The following is a 13,485-nucleotide window of genomic DNA, read 5'->3' as shown; positions in this document are numbered from 1 at the left end:
ACAACAAGTCTGAACCTCGATCCACGACTTATAAAAAATAAATTAAGAAGTGCAGAAGTGAAAACTTACCAATTCTAGTTTTATACAAATTGAGGACCCTTTCTAAAATTACATGAAAGGGTCTTTATAGTAAAATTAAAAACAAACTATCCATAAAAATTGCTGAGAGTTGTTGGAACTGCCTTGATCAAAATACGAGATTTGAATTTCAAAAATAGAATTGCGATAAGATTTGAAGAGATTCATCGCATCTAAGCTTTCTCTTGTATCTTCAACCAACAAATTGAGAGCATGGTTTTGATTTCTGGAGGATGACTCATCCTGGAGTGTAACTGTCCTGCGTATGTGGCATCTGAGAGCTTGGGCATCATGCGATCAATGGCATCAACAAGGCACTTGATAGTCATTTGTTGGCTGTGTGGCTTGACCAAAAAGGACCAATGCACATTGTTTGGTCAATTTAGTGTGTTCTAAATTGCTATTTAAAATGTCAATCCGGGATTCGTAAACTGACGAAGTGAAGTGTACTATATGTACAAGATAACCATTTTCTTAGTCTTTTGTCGTTTTTGAGTTTTTTAGTTTGTTTTTGGATTTATCTTTTATGGATTCCCTAGTGTGTGATGGCGAAAATGAAAGTTAAGTATGGAAGGTAATGGTGATTTCTACAATGATTTTCCAAACATAAAAGTGTTAAAAAAGAAAGCTCTAAAATAACTGTAATGAAATCAATTCTTAAGAGGAAGTAAATGTATCAAATAATGAACTAATAACAATGGCCCAGTATCCTTACTGCTGTATGAAAAAGAAAGTAAAAATTGAACTTAAAGCAACTCAAAGACTGAAAGCAAAGCAACTGATTCACACTACTTCAACTCTTCTGATCCTTTACCCTTCAACTCAATCTGCCTTATGGGAAGCAATCATGAACAAGTTAAGCAATATGATATCTAAATTGCAGGAAATTAAATTGCATAAAGGAAACTAATCACACTACTTCAACTCTTCTGATCCTTTACCCTTCAGCTCAATCTACCTTATGGGAAGCAATCATGAACAAGTTAAGCAATATGATATCTAAATTGCAAGAAAGAAAACTAAATCACACTACAATAAGTAATATTCTGATTCCTTACTAATAGAGTCACTTGACTATAGAAAGAAACCATAAACAAATGAGTAGTATGATGTCTAAGCAGCAGAAAAATAAATAAGCAAAACACAATTTGAAAAATGACAGAGATGGAATTAAACTTCAGAAAATGAAAATTAGCAGGAAGGACAAGATGATCTCATATGTCAGTAGTTATCAAAAAGATGAAAATTTGCCCGGGCTGCCTAAGAAAACCTATAGAAAAGCACTGATCAGCTGACAGCTATAAGAAAACATAAACGAAAATGTAAACAACAGTGAACTAAAAACATCAAAACAGCATGTTATATACAAGCTAATAATCATGAAAACAGAAACATAATAAAATAAAATGAGAACTATACAGGGCTTTAGTGCGTAGGGGCCCGTCTGCCACCTCAGCCAATCAACGAACAGTCACAAAAACGAGCTCAGGAAAGTAGTCTTCTCATGTATTAAAGCAACAACAAAACACGTAAAACAAAGTGCATTGGGGGTGATAATAACAGTCAAAATTACATCTCCCAAAAAGATTCTACACAACTTTTATCAATGCATTATTTATAATGAAAAGTGTTGTAACTAACTCCTAAATCCTATGCTATTAACTGCGTTGCCAGAGACACGTAGATCTCCTCAGCCCGAGATCTAGCGTAATGGTCATCATGTCCATTAAATCCTCGGAGTGGTAGCTGCTGGATTCAGGTTACGGGGTTGATCTCCAGGCGTGCCGATATCTCCGTGAGCTGAGGATTGTGCCACATAAACCTTCACGTGCTCAAAACAGAGACGTGCCACCGCTAAATTCCTTGGTTGGCTTTGCCTTTGACCCTTGTTGACCGTGACCATTTATGGATGATTTGGCTGATCTGAAGGGACATGTTCCATGTACACGTCACCTTTAGCTTGCCCATGTGGCTCGTTTCTTCATAGGATACCTGTAGCATATCATTTAACAAAATGGCCGCGGAAACCTGTGTCAGTTTCCGCAGCTGCCTGAACAAAAATCTAAACCAAACAACAGTCATAAGCATAGTTAGAAAACCATGTCAGAAGCTCTTTTTAGACTATAATGCAATGATTTAACAACTTGGTGGATGAAGTAAGTGGAAAAGGAAGGCTGAGAGGGTGTATAGGAAGGTGCAGGTTTGAGGCTCAACATACCCCCACTGTGAAGGTGTTGCATGTCCTCATGCAACCAAAATTTAGTCCTTTCCCTCTAATCCATGTGTTTTGAGGCTTCTGCTAGGACATCTAGCCCTCTTTTCTTCTTCTTTGGTGCTAACATCATCCTGGGTTTCCTGACTAGACATTTGAACTTGAGATTAATCAATGCTCTGCTTAACTTTTTGCACTTTTTCTTCAGTTTCTTGTTTTTCTTTTGCCACAGTCCTAAATGGAGCATAGTGTTATCATGGATAATCTTATTTACCTTGCTCTGCTCTTTGAGTGCTTCATTTTCCTGCTTGATATGCCTATTTAGGACTTCTAATTCAAATACTTACTGTTTCAAGGACTGAACTTGTGCATCTAGTGGCAGAGTGGTACTCAGACCTGCAGCTGATTGTTCTAAGGATTCCAGGTAGTTATATACCTCTTGCTGATTGGGATCTACCTCAGGTGTCTTTCTCAGACTAAGCTCAAAATCTGGTGGAGGAGGAGGACTGCTCCCTATTTCTGGCCGAAAAGGGCTTTCATCATGTGGAGGACTTGATTCAATGCTTGGCTGAGCTGGAGATTTCTCAAGTGTCTCTTCACCCAGATCGATAAAGTGAGGCTGTTTTTCTTGGGTTTTACTCCCCTTTCCTCTTAGCCTAGTGCTCCTCCTTAAGTATGGACTAGTACTCTTTTCTTGTGTACTCTGTTTTCCTTTTTCCTTTTTCTTTGCTATAGCAGCAGCCTGAAGATGGACTAATCTTTCTGACAGTGGTTGATAATCCTCCTCTATGGATTGCTCAAGGGATGGATAGACTTCTTGGATGGTTCTTTTGCCTTTTTCTTTCTTCTGTTTCTTGTCTTTAGCTCTATCTTCTTCTGCTTTTTGGTCAGTTTCTTGAGTTTCTATAGTAGGGGAGTCTTGGAATGTAGTGTTCTTTTCTCTCCTCCTACTTTTCCTTGGAATCTTTGGTGGACTACTTCCAGAGGCCTCAGATGGCTCTTGGAAGTAGTTTCTTATCAAGAATTGCTCCCAAGTATCTTTAGTTTTCTTCAGCTGGTCCTCAATAAGAATTTTTATGAGTCCATGATGGTATAGATGAGGTTTCTTGTTGCCTATGTGTTTTTGAACTATAATACTCATCTTTTTCAAACTCAACAGCAGAAAATGAGGCAAATTAAGAGTGTGACCCTCTAAGAAATTCATCATCAGTCTAGCATGATACATATACATAGAACCAAAATGCCATTCACACGTGATAAATTTTTGGATAACTAACAACAAACTAGACCATTCCTCTTTTAGTGCATGAACAGGGATGCCTCTTGTAAACACGGTGGTATCCATACCTTGGTTTTGTAGCATAATTATCCATATCTGATCGTCCACACTTTTATTTTTGAACCACCTCTCACCTTCCTGAGGTAGGCTTGTGGCAGCTGCTACTGTGGCTTCATTCACCGTGAGCTTCAAGTCTCGAATCTCCACTGTTTGACCATCAAAAGACCGTGCAAAAGCTTTGGTCACCTCCTTGTTATGGCCTTTAAACTTTTGGATAAATCGTAACCATCTGGCTTTCTTCAACAATTCTTTAGTTTGAGGATAACCTTCCAAGTATTTCGATCCTTCTGGCTCTGCTCTCAGTAATTTTCCCATCCTCTGTTTTGAATTTCAACTGAGAGCTCTTCTGCATGTGAGGGTTCAGAGGAAAAAAATGGCTCGGTTACAGGGTTTAGGATAGACTGTAGTGGCTGCAATCGGGGTTTAGAATAAACCGTAGTGGCTGCAATCAGGGTTTAGAATAAACCGTAGTGGCTGCAATCGGGGTTTAGGATACTGTAGTAGCTGCAATCGAAAAAGGAGAACAGGGAATGGAAATACCTGAATTACAGGAGGAACAGAGGGTGAGCAGCAGTAAACAATTTCATAAAATAAAATGCGGATGCATGCAAGGAGTATGGTATTAATGGAGTGGTAAACGAATGGAGTAACGTCGGGATTCTTTTGAATCAGATGACTGTATGAAATGTTTTACGTCTCAATGGACGGCTGCGAAAAATGCGGCTAAGAAGAATCGTAACAAAATAGGTCACGTCTCAAGATTACGGGTAATAAATGAAAGTGCAGTCAATCTTGAGTTTAAACTTGAAATAATCATGAGACCATAGGAGAAATGAATGTAAGGTGTGTGGAGTGATATCGTGGAATAGGAGTGGTTTAATGGAGCCATCGTATCAAATCATTGCACGTAGTAGAAATTTTTATGGTTTGATAACTATGCGTAATTATGACTTGAATTGTTATTTGATAAAAATTTTTGTTCATACCTTTGGAAACTTGGTCATTTCTTGCTCAAGGCTTCTAACCAATTGCTTTTCCTTGATGTCTTGGAGATGCCGCATGTCTTCAGCTCAATTACACCTGCATTTCATGATTATTGCACTAACAGTTGACTGTAAATTTGAAAAATAGAGTGATGGTGGCTGCGGAAATCGTTCCTGGCTGCGGAAACTGCTTCTGGCTGCGGAAACAGCTTCCAGTTGCGGAAACTGAGACAACACCCACTTAACTGAACAAAGATAGTTAGAGAAGAACTAACTGAATGAAAATAGTCCTGAAAGGGACTTTTATTGATGAAATGAAATGGAATGAGTGGAATGAAATGAAAATGAAGTGGAGTGAAGTGAAATGGAAATGAGAATGAGATGGAGGTGAAGTGAAATGGAAAAATGAGATGGAGTGAAGATGGAAAGAGAAGGAGAGGAGATTTTTTTTTTAGAAAATATAGAGTGTCAGGTGTCCTTGATTTTCACTCCATATTTTCTGTATAAGACTGCCAATCTATGATTGGTTTTCATGCTTATACAATTTATTTATTTATTTTTTTTTTTTTTCAGCTGAAAGAATAAAAGGCTAGGCTGGTGGGGGAGAAGGATTCTTCTCCACCAGCCTTATTGCAGAATTCTCTTGGAACATTTTGACAAATTCCTCTTTTGAGAGTGGCTTATGATAAATTTTCAATCGGTGGCCATTCACAATGAGAGGAGTTCGAAATTCATCAATGGTCTTGATTCTTACCACTCCATTGTTAAAGACTTTGTCAATCTCATATGGCCCAAGCCAATGAGTCTGAAATTTTCCTTTGAAGTCTTTAAACTTGGAATCAAACAGTAACGCCCAATCTCCCTCTTGAAACTTTCTCTCTTTGATGTATCTGTCATGCCAGTTAGCTCTTTGATGTTGAACTAGATCAGTCCTTAAAATTGCTTCTTGTCTGATCTCATCTAGCTCATTCAGCTGCTCCATTCTGTGTTTTTAGGCGTCTGATAGATTCATCCCCAACTGGAATGCCATCTTGAAAGTCTTGACTTGAAACTCAATGGGGAGCAGGACCTCTTTCCCATAAACAAGTTCATAGGGAGAATGTCCGGTTGTGTTCCTCCATGTAGTTCTATAGGCCCATAAGGCTTCAGGAAGCCTTTCTGCCCAATCTTTTCTGTGTAGATGAACAGTTTTGGTGATGATGCTTTCAAGAACTTTGTTTGTAGACTCCACCTGGCCATTTGCTTGCGGATGGTAAGGAGTAGATTTTCTGTGCTTGATTTTGTATTCTTCCATTAGCTTCTCCATCAAGTTAGATGTAAATTGACTTCCCTGATCTGTCACAATTTCTCTTGGGACACCAAAAAGAGTAAAAATATCCTCAAAAATAAATTGAACAACTGAATTTTCAGTGGCAGAAGGAAATTCTTTTGCTTCTACCCATTTAGTGACATAATCAGTGCATACCAATATATACTTCTTTTGTCTAGATGGTGGATTAATGGGTCCAATGAAATCTAAAGCCCATTTTTAAAAGGGTTCGATGAGTACCTGTGGTTGTAATGGCATTTCATTTGAAAGAGTCGGTCTCCCAACTCTTTGGCATCTGTCACACCTTCTGACATATTGTTTTGCATCTTTGAAAAGGGAAGGCCAATAATATCCCAAAGAAAGGATAGGCCGTCCTTTTTTCAGCAAAGTGTCCATCGCATGGTTCATCATGACATGCCTTGAGGATGTCAGACATTTCATCTTCCCGAACACATCTTCTGATCACACAATCTAGCCCTGTTTTAAACAATTCATTAGAAATCCATGAATAACTTGAACTCTCTTGAATAATTTTTCTCTTTTCACCAGGAAATAGATGTGGAGGTAGCTTCCCTGTAACCAAATAGTTAGTAATATCTGCATACCAAGGAGTCTTAGTAGTTACTGCAAACAAATATTCATCTGGAAACTTATCCTCTACAGGAGAATCTTCGTTAGTATTTTGGATTCTAGACAAGAAATCAGCTACTGTATTTTGTTTCCCTGGTCTATCCAACACAATAATATTGAATTCTTGTAAAAGTAAGAGACACCTTGTAACTCTGCCGTTAGTAACAGGTTTATTCATGAGATATCTAATTGCAGAATGATCAGTATGGACAAAAGTTTCATAGCCAATTATATAGTGTCTAAACTTATTGATTACATGAACAACAACTAAGAACTCTTTCTCAGTCACAGTATAGTTTAACTCAGTGGGAGTCAAATTTTTACTGCTGTAGTAAATGGCATAAGGAAATAAATCCTTTTGTCCCAACACAACTCATAGATCTGTATCTGAAGCATCTGTGGAAATATGGAAAAGAAGTTTCCAATTTGGCCCTCTCAAAATGGGTGCTTCAGATATTCTTGTTTTCAAAGTTTCAAATGCAGATTGACAATCAGGATCCCATTTGAATTCATAGTCTTTTGTAAGTAATTTGAAGAGTGGAGATACTATTTTGGTGAAGTTTTCAATAAATCTTCTACAGTATCCAGTAAATCCAAGAAAACTTCTAACATCTTTTTGACAATTTGGAATAGGCAACTTGGAGATGACTTCAACTTTTGATCTATCAACTTTAATCCCATCCCCTGAAATATGATGTCCTAAAACAATCCCTTCAGTAAACATCATAAAGCATTTTTCATGACTTAATGATAGGTTTGTTTCTTTACATCTTATAAGGACTTTTTCCAAATTCTCTAATGCCTCTTCAAACGAATTACCATAAACTGTAAAATCATCCATATAAACCTCTACACAATCATGGATTAGATCGGAAAAGATTCCTAGTACTGCCCTTTGAAATGTTGCGGGTGCATTACATAATCCAAAAGGAAGTACTCGGTAAGCAAAAGTTCCCCATGGACAGGTAAATGTGGTCTTGTCCTAATCTTCAGGTGCTACCTGAATCTGATTGTAACCACTAAAACCATCCAAAAATGAAAAGTACTTTTTGCCTGCTAAAGTATCTAATACCTGATCGATAAAGGGTAAAGGAAAGTGATCCTTCAAAGTTGCTTTGTTAAATTCCCTGTAATCAATGCATACCCTCCATTTACCATTCTTTTTAGGTACTATAACCAAAGGAGAAACCCATCGGCTATCTGAAATTGGATAAATGAAGTTTACATTAAGTAACTTTTGGAGCTCTTCTTTCACTATCTCCCTAAGGTTTGGATTCGTCCTTCTCTGAGGTTGTTTGATTGGTCTACTGTTTTCCTCAATGTAGATGTGATGAATGCAAGTCTTAGGGTCAATACCTTTCATATCGGTATACTCCCATGCAAATGCAGTAGAATGTTTTTGCAAGATTTTGGTTAGTTCTTCCTGTTGTGATCTTTCCAAATTTTTGTTGATATTCAATGTTTTTCCTGGAAAGATCTCAATGGCAAAACTATCAAATTCTTCCATAGAGAAAAGAGACATTTGTTTAGATGATATATACTCAATGTCAGAATCTAACTGAAATTGTGTGTGGTCATATTCTGAAGATATTTCAAAGTTTTTTAATGTGTCCAGAATTTGACTATCTTCACTAACTTCAGAAATGGTAAAGACAGGTTGTATAGTATCTTCATCATCAATCCACTCATTATCTCCTATTTCTGTAATTGCTTTTGCTGGAGGATACAGATTGAATTTCTTTGTCGAATTACCATCAGAAATATACATATCCCCAGACCTACAACTGATGAAAGCATCGGCTATGGCAAGCCAAGGTCTTCCTAAGATGAGAGGGTGTCCTCCTAAATTACTCTTGGGGGTTAAAATCATAAAATCTACTGGATATTCCCAAGAGTCTAAGGAGACTGAAATGTCTTCTAATACACCATCTGGTTTAATAATTGATCGATCTGCAAGTTGCAGTAAAGTAGGTGTAAAGAGAAGATTAGGAAGTTTCAGTTGTTCCATAGTCTGTCTACTCATAATGTTGATAACAGCCCCTAAATCAATCAAAGTATTTGGAATTTCAACCTCATTGATATGTGTTTTGACAATTGGACTACCGGGATCTACATATTTATGCATAGTAATTTTTCCCATCATGATGTCTGCAATTTTCCCTACCAGGTGGATTCTTCTTGTGTCTCTAGGTTTCCTTCCTGGTATTTTGAGACTCAACTCCTTTATTGCTTTTGCTAGAATAGGAATCTCTCTAATGGCTTGTAACAAGGGAATCTTGATACAGACATTCTTCAATTCATTTAGAAAATCATAGTCAGGCAGCAAGATTTGTTTTTCCACCCCTTTGTCAATTTGTAATATTTCAGGAAAAGGAGGTGTGGATGAAGATGCAGGTTGCTCAACTATAGGAGTTGTGGGGGTTAGTTCTTTTTCTTTTTCTTTCTGAGTGTTTGGGTTTTGAAGAGATGCTTCTGAACCCTTATTGGCTTCAAGAGATTCTTCCTTAGAAATGCTTTGATTTTGGGCATCTATAGAAGGTTTATCTAGAACTCTACCAGATCTGAGTTGTACATCATTGAGAGGAACAATCATATAGGTAGGAAATTGTTGACCTTCTACCATGTAAGCATTTTGAGGGTTTTTATTATTGGGGTTTGGCAATGGCTAAGAAGGAAGTTGATTTGACTTCTGTTGGAATGGAAGCAAGAGTTGAGAATTTGGGTTCTGTTGAGAGGGTTGTTGTTGTTGAAATGGAAATGATAGTTGTGGGTTTTGATTTGGAAGTTGTGGAGCTTGTTGGTTTTGAAAATATGGAGGATATTGATAAAATTGAGCAAATATCCCATAAGGTTTTTGCATACCTTGTACCCATGATTGAAAAGGATTTTGAGGTTGGGACCAAGGTTGTTGCCAAGGATTCCAATTTGGTGGGGGTTGAAAGTTCATAGAGTTGTTAAACCCTTGATTTTGTTGCCCCTGCCAAGGTCTCCTTGCAACAAAATAGAGAGACTCAATTGTATTTGGATCTTCTTGAAAGACAGCTTTGAGCCCAGGAATTGAAGGACAATCCTTGGTCTCATGATTCTCTGAACAAATCGCACATGTTTCTACAACTTTTGCATCCAAGGGACATTCCCTGAGAGCATGTTTTTTTCTACATTTTGGGCAAAAGATGGCTAAAGCTTCAGCTTCTGCTTTCTGCTTATTGTGGATCTTAAGAGTGTCTAGTTGCTCACTAAGACTCCCTAAGATATCAGTTTTGAATTCATCAAGCATATTTCCAATCTCAGCCCTACTTACTGATCCAGTTGCAGATTTGTTTGCTCTGATGAGAGAAGGATCTCTAGGCCCTTTTCCAGTTTTAGATTTTCCTCTTGAGAGATGGACACACAGTTCTGCTATATCATGAAGTGGAAGTTGAGATATGTCTCCTTTTCCCATCATGTTCAAAATATCTATCCATTCATCTCTAATGGCTTTTAATAGAAAGGTTTTCAAGGTTTCCCCATCTAAGTTACTCGTTTTTTCTCTTTTTAGATTATATTGGAATATTTCAAGTAAATCCTCCAAGTTTTCATCTTCTCTTTGTACCATTTTAAATACTTCATCCTTGTGGTTGGTAGGCATACAATAATCCATGTATCTATCCAGAAATGTTTGTTTCATATCATTCCAAGTCCTAATGGATTGAGTGAGTAATCCCATGAACCATTTCAAAGCAGCTCCTTTCAATGTTGAAGGAAACAGTTTGAGTTTTTTAGAGTCTTCCAGATAATCATAGGTTCGACACACGACCTCAAACTCAAATAGAAATGTTTCAGGATCTTCATTTCTTAACCCATGAAAGTTTGGGAGGACAGATGGTGAAATATTTTTCATTGTTGCTCGAGAATCCTCATCGACTATAGGAAATCCAAATGAGTTATCTCCATCCCTATTTCCCCCATTGTTAGCTCTACCTCCTCCATTATTTCCTCCTCCTCCTCTACCTATACCTCTACCAAATCCGTTAACTCCCTCTTCTGTCATGGTAGTTTTCTCAGAGATTTCAGAGTCCTCTGGTTCCTCTACTAATAGTGAACGAGGAGGAATTTCTCCCTCTTCTTCCTCAGATGATTCTACTTCTTCAATTACAATGTGTCTCCTTGTAGAAGAAAAGAAAGGATCTTTTCCTAATTCAGATTCGATGGATGGTGAGGAAGAGTCTCCTAACTCAACTACTGCCTCTTGAATTCCAGGAATCCTAGGGCTAGGAGTGTAGGTTGGAGATGATGGAGGTGTCTCTTGTCTATTTCTTGAGGTAGAAGGAGTTGTGAAAATCGAACTCTTGGCTCTAGCTAAAAACCTTCCCCTAGAATCTCTTGCTCTATGCATATCATTTTTATTTTTCTTCAAGTCAGGCTAATAATTCTCTTTCTGATCTTCCAGGTCACTCTAGGTGCAAGAAGAGAGCATACTCAAGAAACTATTAAACCAATAACTTTCTCTTTTATAATCCTCCAGATCACACTAAGTGCAAGAGGAGAGCATACTTTGAGAGGTTGTCAATTTTCCTTCTTTGATTTTTTTTTTTTTTTAAGAAATTGGCAACCTAGTTTCACTTCCCCGGCAACGGCGCCAAAATGTTTGGTCAATTTAGTGTGTTCTAAATTGCTATTTAAAATGTCAATCCGGGATTCGTAAACTGATGAAGTGAAGTGTACTATATGTACAAGATAACCATTTTCTTAGTCTTTTGTCGTTTTTGAGTTTTTTAGTTTGTTTTTGGATTTATCTTTTATGGATTCCCTAGTGTGTGATGGCGAAAATGAAAGTTAAGTATGGATGGTAATGGTGATTTCTACAGTGATTTTCCAAACTTAAAAGTGTTCAAAAAGAAAGCTCTAAAATAACTGTAATGAAATCAATTCTTAAGAGGAAGTAAATGTATCAAACAGTGAACTAATGACAATGGCCCAGTATCCTTACTGCTGTATGAAAAAGAAAGTAAAAACTGAACTTAAAGCAACTCAAAGACTGAAAGCAAAGCAACTAATTCACACTACTTCAACTCTTCTGATCCTTTACCCTTCAACTCAATCTACCTTATGGGAAGCAATCATGAACAAGTTAAGCAATATGATATCTAAATTGCAGGAAATTAAATTGCATAAAGGAAACTAATCACACTACTTCAACTCTTCTGATCCTTTACCCTTCAGCTCAATCTACCTTATGGGAAGCAATCATGAACAAGTTAAGCAATATGATATCTAAATTGCAAGAAAACAAACTAATTCACACTACAATAAGTAATATTCTGATTCCTTACTAATAGAGTTACTTGACTATAGAAAGAAACCATAAACAAATGAGTAGTATGATGTCTAAGTAGCAAAAAAATAAATAAGAAAAACACAATTTGAAAAATGATAGTGCTGGAATTAAACTTCAGAAAATGAAAATTAGCAGGAAGGACAAGATGATCTCATATGTCAGTAGTTATCAAAAATATGAAAATTTGCCCGTGCTGCCTAAGAAACCTGTAGAAAAGCACTGATCAGCTGACAACTATAAGAAAACATAAACGAAAATGTAAACAACAGTGAATTAAAAACATCAAAACAACATGTTATATACAAGCTAATAATTATGAAAACAAAAACATAATAAAATAAAATGAGAACTATACAGGGCTTTAGTGCGCAGGGGTCCTTTGCCACCTCAACCAGTCAACGAACAGTCACAAAAACGAGCTTAGGAAAGTAGTCTTCTCATGTATTAAAGCAGCAGCAAAACACGTAAAACAGAGTGCAGTGGGGGTGATAATAACAGTCAAAATTACATCTCCCAAAAAGCTTCTACACAACGTTTATCAACGCGTTATTTATAATGAAAAGTGTTGTAACTAACTCCTAAATCCTATGCTGTTAACTGTGTTTCCAGAGACACGTAGATCTCCTCAGCCCGAGATCTAGCGTAATGGTCATCATGTCCATTAAATCCTCGGAGTGGTAGCTGCTGGATTCAGGTTACGGGGTTGATCTCCAGGTGTGCAGATATCTTCGTGAGCTGAGGACTGTGCCACGTAAGCCTTCACATGCTCAAAACAGAGATGTGCCACCGCTAAATTCCTTGGTTGGCTTTGCCTTTGACCCTTGTTGACTGTGACCGTTTATGGATGATTTGGCTGATCTGAAGGGACACGTTTCATGTACACGTCACCTGTAGCTTGCCCATATGGCTCGTTTCTTCATAGGACACCTATAACATAGCCTTTAACAAAATGGCTGCGGAAACCTGTGCTGGCTGCGGAAACTGACAAGTTTCCGCAGCTGCCTGAACAAAAATCTAAACTAAACAACAGTCATAAGCATAGTTAGAAAACCATGTCAGAATCTCTTTTTAGACTATAATGCAATGATTTAACAGCTTGGTGGATGAAGTAAGTGGAAAAAGAAGGCTGAGAGGGTGTATAGGAAGGTGCAGGTTTGAGGCTCAACACACATCCTAGTTAAGATCTTGTACTCCGTTGAGTTTCTCTTCCTTGGTGTCCAAATCTTTCTTCCATTGCTCCTCTAAAACTTCCGCCTTTGGAAGTTTTCTTGGGGAACAATCAAAAATTAAATTGGCACCTTATAAGTTATCATTCACCAGCTCAATAACATTATTCATTATAGCCCTGGCCCTGGAGGTAGCTCTTTCTGCTTTTATTAACTGTGTTTCCCATTCCGAAAACAATATCTCTTATGAGACTCTTCAATTTTAGGTAATTTAGCAGCTCTTCCATCTTCTGTGCTTTGCTAGGAAAGATAATTTGTGACCTTATCATCCACATCTTCAAATTCTAACTTGGTATTAACTGCTTGATCGATCAGTAATGTCGTTATGATGCATAATGGATCAATAAGAGATATTTTCTAACAGAGTAGGTTTAGCTATTGAGATAAAGCC

Source organism: Pinus tabuliformis, chromosome 3_1, assembly GCF_031772625.1.
Source record: "Pinus tabuliformis cultivar Carrire ecotype Pingquan chromosome 3_1, CPIR1, whole genome shotgun sequence".
NCBI lineage: Eukaryota > Viridiplantae > Streptophyta > Pinopsida > Pinales > Pinaceae > Pinus > Pinus tabuliformis.
This window is presented reverse-complemented; position numbering follows the sequence as displayed.